The following is a 10,288-nucleotide window of genomic DNA, read 5'->3' on the forward strand; positions in this document are numbered from 1 at the left end:
CACGCGCAGCCTCCCCCTGAATCCCTGCCTCCCTCGCGCTGCCTACGTACATAGCAATCGGTTTAGGCGGGTGTTTGAGGCCTCTGGGGCCCAGCCGTACGGGGAGGCTGCTGATTTTTTTGTTTGGCTATTTCTCTCCAATCCCAAAGAGCCGAGGTCTCTAAGCTGCCTAGCAACTGCAAGGCTTGCTTTTGATTGGGTGGTCGCCGATGAGCTCTCAAATGCCCCGCACCCTGCTTCAGCCGATACAGTCGCCATTTTGTGTCTTAGTACCTGAGTCTGAGAGGAAAGAGCTGGGAGAAAGGAATCCGACCCCAGCGTACCTGACCCCCAATGTATTGGGGGCATTTACCTCACCCTATATATATATATATATATATATATATACACACACACACACACACACACTTTCCCCAGGATATCTGCCCCCCAAATAATGGGAGCAATTACCGCCACCCCAGGATCGCTACCCGCAAAGATGGGAGGCAGTTCCCTCCCCCGCCAGCGTATCTGCTTTCCCCCCAGACATGAGCAGATGGCCTGCTCTGCAAAGCTGCCGTGGTTTAACTTAGATGGGGTGTGTGAAAAATCCAAACCCAGGGGCTTTGGGAGTTGTTTTTTTGGGTTTAGTAAACTAGTTGGGAAGAGGTTTAAAATAAACCCAGATCAACTGGTCTTAATCCCAACTAAGAGCATCCACACAGGATTTTGCATCCAGTGAAGTCAAATGGTTTAAAAAACAATTTAACCCAGAGCAACTTTCACATGTAGGCAAAGCCATGTGCATAACTAGTGCCTGTAAGTACCAGCATAGATTCATAGCCAGGCAGGACCACGGTCATCTAGTCTGACCTCCAGCATCAGGGCCGGCTTTAGGCCAATTCAGGCGATTCCCCTGAATCGGACCACGCGCCTAAGAGGGCCCTGTGCCCTCGCTGCTGCCGGTATGCTGTATGGGGTGGGTGGCTTCCCCAGGGGGCAATGTAAAGGGCCTGGGGCTCCCAGCAGGGGCTGGAGCCCCAAGCCCTTTACATTGCCACCAGAGCCCCACTTCTGGAGCCCTCGGGTAGGGCTGTGGGGCTCTGGGGGCTATTTAAAAAGTCCAGGGCTCCCCTTGCTTCTACCGCCCCAGCCCTTTAAATAGCCGCTGGAGGCCCACCGCTTCCCCAGGGCTCCCTCGGCTATTTAAAGGGCCGGGGTGATAGAAGCAGGTTTTCTTTTTTTTTTTCTTTCTTTCTTTTGTTTTTAGTCATCCCTGCCGGGGCCCCGCCGAAAATGTTCGAATTGGGCCCTGCACTTCCTAAAGCCGGCCCTGTCCAGCATAACAGGCCAGAGAACTTCCCTGAATTCATTGCCATTTAAACAAGAGCATACGTTTTAGAGAAAAGATGGGGAAGAGATATTTGATGGCAGAAGCAGTGGCTTACCCAGGAATTGAAATTGGGGGGGGGGGGTTCGAATTTATAGGGGGGGTGTCAGGGCCGTTAAGGGGTGAGATTGTGAGGGTGAAGGTGGGCTGTATGGCACCCTAGTAAAAACTGGAAAATGTTTCATGACCATTTTATTAAATTTAACTCAGGTTTTAAAATCATCACACAAATTAAAGTTGGCTACTCAAGCCTTCTATGAAGCACTACATCTACATCCTTCTTGGTTTCTTGTTATAATTTTGCACAACTCTGTTAATTAACTTATTGAATGCTATGCGTTCATCTTTGGTGGCTTCTCATGTGTTCGGTACTTCCATTCTTTCAGTTGATATGCTCATTAGTTCATTCACATGATCAGGCAGAAGGCGACTTCTTTCAGAACACAAAATTCTATTCAACGATGAAAAAGAACACTCAACTGTAGCTGTTGTGACTGGGAGTTGCAAGAGATGAATTCCTACTTCTTTCATCCCAGGGAACAGAACACAAAGATCGGGTCGAGCCACTAGTGATGATAAAAAAGAAGTTGAAGTCAAATCTTCATTTATTCGTCGTATTATTTTCCACTCTGTGTTCAAATTCTCTATTCTGTCCTAATCACATGGCAGCCCCATTGCTGGTAGTGCTTCACTCCACTCAACTGTTGGTGTTTTATAGGACAGGCATCTGTAAAACCTATGTAGAGGTTGAGTAGTATCTAGAAGTCGCTGATGTAGATTTTAAAGAATCAAGTCTGTGTACTTTTTCAGTTGTCTTAACAAACACTTCTTGTCTTCTTCACTTAAGGATTCAATATAAATGCCTTTATTAGTCAACTTCTGGACTGAAGTCTTTGCTTCTTCCAGTACTTTTTCAATGGATAGATCTTTGATCCAAATGTTGCTTCTATTGCTGGACAAAGATCTACTACTGTTGTAGCAGATGCCTGGATGGCATTGTTTAATGACCCAAGTGGTTTCAACAGTAGACTTACGAGAGAGAGAATGGCAATAGTCTTCTCTGAATGTAGTAGCAAAAGTAATCCACCAGCCTCACTACTTAGATCCATCCCATCTTGGTAGATACTTTCCAAAGCCAGTAATAACGTCTGGAGTAATTTTAAGACAACAGCCAAGGATCGCTCATGAGAAAGTCAGCGGCTTTTCCCAGGTTGGACTAATTTGAACTTCAGTCCCAGTGTATCTTCTATATTTTCCAAGATATTCAGTCTTTTTGGACTCTTGCTGAAAAAAGAATATAATGAAGACATTAAATTTATATTTTTTTAAATGTCTTTTGAAGATTCTGCAGCTCGTACTAGTGCTAGTTGGAGTAGATGGCCTCTGCAGTGTGTATAGGAGAGATTAGGGTTACACTTTTCTCTGAGCAAAGCTTGTACTCCACCATGTCTTCCAGAGAAGTTTTCAGCTCCATCAAATGCACAAGCAGCCATCTGTTTCGGGTCCAATTGACAAGCATTTAACTCTTCTAAGATGTGGGTTGTCACAGATGCAGCCGATGTGTCTTCTATAACTTGAACATCTAGAAATGCGTCTACTGGCCTACCCCTGACATCAAGATAACATACACAATGACTTAATACTTGATGCCCATTTGCATCAGTGCATTCATCAGCCATGTATGCAAATTTTTTGAATGTGGTGAGAGAGTTCTCCACTTTTTCAACTGTTGAGTCTTTCACTGTTGCACCGCATGCTTCTAGCCAGTCAGTTGAGTTTCTTGCAGAAAGATAGTGAGCATTTGCTGGTCTTGTTCGGAACCAGTGTTCAACTTCAGGATGAACAAGTGACAATGCACTTAACATTGGCCTCCAGTTTGTAGTGTGTGGTATCTCTTGCTTAAATAGAAAGTAGGCTGCCACAGCCAGGTTTGTTCGCATGAACTGTGTTGTGTCTACAGCATTCTTAACAGCCTCATTAAGTACTTCTAAAATTGGCTTTGAACGTGGACTTATAAGGCTTTCTGCATGTTGATACACTCCAGAGGCCTGGTGTTTTGCAGCCTTTTCACGTAGTTTGTCAGCATTGGCTTTGCTGATCGGTTTGACAAACCAAGCTCCTCCACTTTTACCAATTATAGCATTGGGAAGCTTTCCTTCTTCATAAGCTTTTTTGCAAGAGGAACACCAGTAGCCATCTTTTGTAACTTCAATAAATGGGAACACTTTGACCGACAAACATCGGGAACTGCCTTTAGGTTTTGGAGACACTGTTTCTTCAATAGGTAGCTGTATTTGTGCTTTGGGCTGGTTGGATGTAGATATACCACTTGAACCTTCAGGTGACATGTTGATATATTCTTGGTTCTTGATGTGTTCTTCACCTTGGTTAGTTTTTGAGGCCTTTGAGTGGAAAAATTATTGTATTGGTTTTTTGTCTTTTCATTTTCACTTTGACCTGCAACATATAAAAGAGATATGAATAAAGTAAATGTTTTGATAGGATAATGCAAATTTAACATAAGGATAATGCAAGTTACACCAAAACACGTAACAGGTCTAGATTTCTAAAAATATATAAATTTAAAAAAAAGTATTTAGTTTAAATTGACTTTTGAAAAGTAAGCCCTCATGAGATAAGAGGGAAGTCCTCTCATGGATCAGGATCTGGTTAAAAGATGGAAAACAAAGGGTAGGAATAAATTATCAGTTTTCAGAATGGAGAGAGATAAATAGTGGTATCCCTGAGTGGTCAGTACTGGGACCATTACTGTTCAACATATTCATAAATGATCTGGAAAAATGGGTAAACAGTGAGGTGGCAAAATTTGCAGATGATACAAAACTATTCAAGATACTTAAGTCCCAGGCAGACTGCAAAGAGTTACAAAGGGATCTCACAAAACTGGGTGACTGGGCAACAAAATGGCAGAGGAAATTCAATGTTGATAAATGCAAAGTAATGCACATTGGAAAACAATCTCAACTATCCATACAAAATGATAGAGTCTGAATTAGCTGTTAACACTCAAGAAAGATCTTGGAGTCATTGTGGATAGTTCTCTGAAAACATCCACTCAATATGCAGCGGCAGTCAAAAAAGCAAACAATGTTGGGAATCATTAAGAAAGGGATAGATAATAAGACAGAAAATATCATATTGCCTCTATGTAAATCCATGGTATGTGCACACCTTGAATACTGTGTGCAGATCTGGTCACCCCATCCCAAAAAAGATATATTGGAATTGGAAAAGGTACAGAGATGGGCAACTAAAATGATTAGGGGTATGAAACAGGATGAGAGATTAAAATGACTGGGAATTTTCAGCTTAGAAAAGAGACGACTAAGGGGGGATATGATAGAGGTCTATAAAATCTTGACTGGTGTGAAGAAAGTGAATGAGGAAATGTTATTTAATCCTTCACATAACACAAGAACTAGCAGTCACCCAATGAAATTGATAGGCAGCAGGTTTTAAAAAAACAAAAGGAAGTACTTCTTCACACAACATAAATCAACCCGTGGAACTCTTTGCCAGGGGATGCTGTGAAGACCAAAACTATAACAGGATTAAAAAAAGAACTAGATAAATTCCTGGAGAATAGGTCCATCAGTGACTATTAGCCAGGATGGGGAGGGATGCAACACCATGCTCTGAGTGTCCCTCTCCTGTTTGCCAGAAGCTGGGAATGGGCAACAGGGGATGGCTCACTTGATGATTCCCTGTTCTGTTCATTCCCTCTGAAGCACGTGGCCTTGACCACTGTCGGAAGACAGGATACTGGGCAATATGGACCCTTGGTCTGACCCAGTATGACCATTCTTATGTAAAAATTAATTATAATAATAAAAATGTTTAGTACAGAAACTCACCAACATAATGACCTCTCAAGATAATGCATTTTAAAAATCTTGGCCTCCTAGGAAACATATTTATATAAGTTTCCATTCCCAGTCACAAATCTAGCATTCTGGAGCAAAGTCACTAAAATATAGTCCAACAAACAAATGTTTATTTAACGTGCCCCTCACTTTTCCCTCCACCGCACCCCACTCACCAGTGTTGTCCTTGGTCAGTGGAGACTCAGAGTTCAGAGGTGCTTTCACGTGAGTACACCTCCCAGGTGGGGGGCAAGAAGGCACCTTGCTCATTCCTCCAGCTGCTCACTGTTCGCTCTGGCCACTGCTGTTTGTTGTGCCACCGTACACTCCACCACTCTGTTGCCAATGGCCCTGCGCAGTCACCTTCTGCTGCCACCTGCCACTGTGACCTCTGCGAGTTGGTCTCTTGAGGTTCCACCCAGCTCTCAGTGATTTCAGCGGAGCTCTTGGGGGAGAACCTCGCTGCTAGTGCAGTCTGGGCTGTCTCTTCCACAGAAACAATGTCACCACAGCAGGACTAAGCACTTAGACTTGATTCAGTGATTTCAGCTGCAGTGGTCACTTAACAGAACAAAAGACTATCTATGGAGACTAATCAGCTCTGTCTTTAAACAGTGGAGAGGGACAGGTCCCCACCCTCTCGATGCCCTCAATCAGCACAGGCTCAGTACAGTTCTACTGCCCTTTACTCATACAATAAGAACAACAACATTTCATCCTCTCCCCCCCCCCCCCCCCCCCCGCATTCAAGTGATTTGTAACCCAACCCCAACCAAAATCTATCACTTGGGCCACACAGTTATGTTTGCTGGATACCTAGGTAGATTAGGTGTGAATGTAAATAAAAATCTGGTCCTGAAGCCTTTCCCTCCAGCCCCAGCTCATCACTAGCTGTCAGGGAGAGCTCATTTAGACTTCGCTTACAAATCATCATTTGAAATTATTAGGTTGGCCATCATCACCGAAATGAATGCACTGACACTGTCATAAAAAACAACAGCTGTATAAGGAAGCTAGTCTATGTTCATACTTTTCAAATCTATTATACTTTTTTCAGATACATGTATTTTATCATACACTGTATATGCTTTTAAAGTATTAAATGTATTAACGTTTCAATTCAAATTTCCAAACACTAAATTGGCATGTAACTAGTTCACAAAATTGGGGGGGGGGGTGTTGGGAAAATTCAGGGGGGGTGTAGGGAAATCACTGGGCAGAAGGCTCTTTAATCTCATGGACAAAGGCAGAACAAGATTCAGTGGCTGTGTTGCTGAAGTTGGACAAATTCAGACTAGAAATACTGTGCACAGTGTTAACAGGGAGGGGAATTAAATTTCACTAGGGATGTAGTGGGGTCTCCATCACTTGAAGCCTTTAAAGTCTCTTTCTAAAAGATACACTTTAGCTTAACCATAAAATATGGACTGGTTCAGGAACCAATGGGTGACAAAAGCTTGGAAATGTGTTCCAGATGTAGTCAGAATGTGAACCATTGGGTTCTTCTTCTGGCTTTCTCCACAAGATTAAAGAGCCCTCTAGTATTTTCTCACTATGAAGCTATTTATACACTGCAATCAAGTCACCTCTCAACCTTCTTTTTGAGAAGCTAAACAGATTGAACTCTTTAAATCTCTCACTGTAAGCCATATTCTCTGGTCCTTGCATAATTTTTGTGGCTCTTTTCTTCATCCTCTCCAATTTTCCAACATCCTTTTTACATCATGGACCCTTTTACCTTATCCCTCTTTAACCCATGAACTATATCTCCATCCTCTGCATTTATGACCTTCAAATACAAATGTAGGGTTTCCAACCCCAGGGTTTAAAAATAATGATTCAGCCTTCAAAAATATTAAATTGTCTTAAAAATAACAAGATACTGGATGCAGTTTTCCAGTATCAATTTCATTATTTTAAGACAATTTAATGAGTTTTTCAAGGGCTGAATCATTATTTATAAACCGTGGAGATTGGCCACACTGGCAACCCTACATTTGTATTTGAAGGTCATAAATGCAGAGGACGGAGATTGTTCTGGGTAAAAGGGGCATAACAAGAAGTAACAGGCTGGGATGGCGCAAAGGGAAATAAGCTGAATATCAGGACAAATTTAGAGACAGTGAGAAGACTGAGGCTCAGGCCTGGTCTTCCAAGACAAGAAATGGGAGCCCTATTGCTGTGATCTGACCTTAAGCATTCGTGAATATAGTGAAGGAAATAATTTTGCACTGGTCCCTATTGTGGATAGACAAGAGAGACTTTAAGAGCTATTGGTCCTTTGAAATCTACTCAGTTTCAGACAAGTAATTACAAGAGTTTTAGGTGCTCTATGGACCCAAGTGTCCCCTGCCAATTTGTGTGGTTTCACAACCACATTTTGTTATGTTACTGTCATACCGAGAAGTTAGATAAAAACATAAATACTCTTTCTGGAAGGTTGTAATGTCACACTACATTATTTCTTAGAATTCAGAATGGTAACACACAAGAACCCCAAAACATTGTGAGACAAAGCAGGCTGCTTCCTAAAACAGAAAGGCAAAACTCACCCCACCTTACTCTAGGGTTTCTGTCTGCAAACTGGCTGCTGCTAGGCCCAGATCACTTCTCTAACAGAGCCCCCAGTCTGTGTGCAGCACAGGAAAACCCCATGAACATTTCAAGGTATTTCAGTACAGTTTTCAATATACCACATCACACATCTACCTTTTTTGCCAGCTCCCAAGATTTCATCTCTCTTTGTTGTTTTATGAAATACAAACAAACCTGAAAACTGATTATAGGGAAAGAGATCACGCATGAAACAAATGCGAGGCAGCTGGTATGCTGATGCCACAGACTACCAGTATTGTCTCATTGTTTCCTCAATGTTCTCTCATCTGTCTGTATTCAATTCTTGTCTCTTGCTTTATACTTAGATTGCAAGCTCTTTGTGGCAGGGACCGTCTCTATTCTGTGTTTGTACAGCACCTATCACAATGGGGTCCTGGTTCATGATTGTGGCTCCTAGCTGTTATGATAATACAAAATAAATAATAATCATCAAATATACAAAGCAAACATATTTTTCAATCGACAAATTTTCCCCTTCCATACTTAGGTGTTGCTTGTAACAACAGCAACAAAACATCAATGTGATATGTAAGTTGATAGTGTCACTTTGCAGAAGGAAAAACATTTTCTAACCCAATGTTGCAACTCATGCAATAGTTGGTGTTACTTAAGCCTCTGCTCCAGGAGTCATGAGAATCTCTGCTTTCATTTAAAAACAAGAGTAAGGCCTTGGCTACACTTGCGGATTCACAGCGCTGTTGCTGTTGCAGCGCTGTTGCGCTGTGAAGCGCAAGTGTAGTCGCGCCGCAGCGCTGCGAGAGCTCTCTCGCAGCACTGCAAGTACTCCACCTCTCCGAGGGGAATAGCTTGCAGCGCTGCAGGTGCTGATTACACTGGCGTTTTACAGCGCTGCACTCGCTGCGCTCAGGGGGGTGTTTTTTCACACCCCTGAGCGCAGCAAGTGCAGCGCTGTGAATTGCCAGTGTAGCCAAGGCCTAAGTTTCTAGCCCAATTTAGGCTTGAATAGAGACTGGGAATGGCTGAGCCATTACACACGTTGAATCTATTTCCCCATGTTAAGTATCCTCACACCTTCTTGTCATTATCACTACAATTTTTTTTTCTCCTGCTGATAATTGCTCATCTTAATTAATTAGCCTCTTTGAGTTGGTAGGGCAACTCCCACCTTTTCATGTTCTCTGTATGTGTATATATATCTCCTTAATATATGTTCCATTCTATGCATCCGATGAAGTGGGCTGTAGCCCACAAAATGATATGCTCAAATAAATTTGTTAGTCTCTAAGGTGCCACAAGTACTCCTGTTCTTTTCTAGCCCATGTGGCTCCAGAGAAAAGCTGGAGAACATGACCTCCAAATGCTCAAAAAGCAGAAAGTCAATAAAAAGACCCCAACATTTATTGTTTTTTAAAATTTCTTGGTTTTGTGTGGCCTGCCTTGTGATATTCGAGTGCTTGAGGTTGGTGATGCTGCCAACCTATGTGCTGGAATATTGAGTCATAAGGTTACACGGAAAAATTTTTCATGTTTTTAGTACTATATGAAGGAAGAAATTGAGACATGAGACTATTGATGGGATTAACGGGCTAATTCAGGCCTGTGTTTAACTTTACACTGAGGAGTAGACCCATTAACCTTGGCTGAATAGTTTCTATGTTTGTAAGATCAGGGCCTTAGTGTTATGGCATCAGAAACACACGTATTTGATTTACCTCTACCAGTTAAGTAGGGATTTGGAATTCCAAGCTCACCCCCCAACCCAGTTGCAAAAATTATTTGAAACTAACACTTTAATAAATTTTTGCAGTGTCCTTGTAGCCGTGTTGATCCCAGGATATTAGAGAAACAAGGTGAGGTAACATCCTTTACTGGACCAATTTCTCTTGGTGAAAGAGATAAACTTTTGAGCTCTTCTTCAGTCTGGAAAAAGTATTCAGGCCAGGTCTACGGAACAGAACTATATTCGTATAACTGTCACTCAGGGGTGTGAAAAATCCACACCCCCGAGCAATGTACTTATACTGACCTAACTCCCCATGTAGATTAAGGAGTGAAAACATTAGCGCTATGATAGGAGCGTCTTCATAAAGCACTACAGCGACGCAGCTGCACCACTGTAGTGCTGCACGTGAACACAAGCTCCCCAGTGTCACAGCTAAATACAAAGTGGAACAGATTGTTTAGCATAAGGAGTTAACCTGGTGTAAAATACCATTCAAGGTGAAGTGAGCACTCAACACCTCTGCAGTCATAGAACAAAGGAGGATTAGTGGGTTATAGACTGTTGTAATGAGCCATAAATCCAACGTCTTTATTAAGTCTGTGATTTTTAGTGTCGAACAAAGTTATGAATGTGAGCTCCCAGGCTTGTCTTTTGAAGATGTTGTACAGGTTTCCTTTGAGGGTGAGGACTGAGAGGTCATATATGGAGTGATTGTTTTGGGGAAAGTGTTCACTG

General features: G+C 42.3%; 1 long non-coding RNA gene across 1 annotated transcript; it reads right to left on the reverse strand.

The window, feature by feature from the left end:
* Positions 1-1,545: 1,545 nt before the first annotated feature.
* LOC135972600 (uncharacterized) lies at positions 1,546-5,809 on the reverse strand. Its single transcript, XR_010589088.1, has 2 exons — positions 5,430-5,809; positions 1,546-3,826 (listed from the first exon to the last, which is right to left on the reverse strand). It is a non-coding gene; the product is annotated as an uncharacterized LOC135972600 (long non-coding RNA).
* Positions 5,810-10,288: the final 4,479 nt, after the last annotated feature.

The sequence above is a fragment of the Chrysemys picta genome, chromosome 7, assembly GCF_011386835.1.
Source record: "Chrysemys picta bellii isolate R12L10 chromosome 7, ASM1138683v2, whole genome shotgun sequence".
NCBI lineage: Eukaryota > Metazoa > Chordata > Testudines > Emydidae > Chrysemys > Chrysemys picta.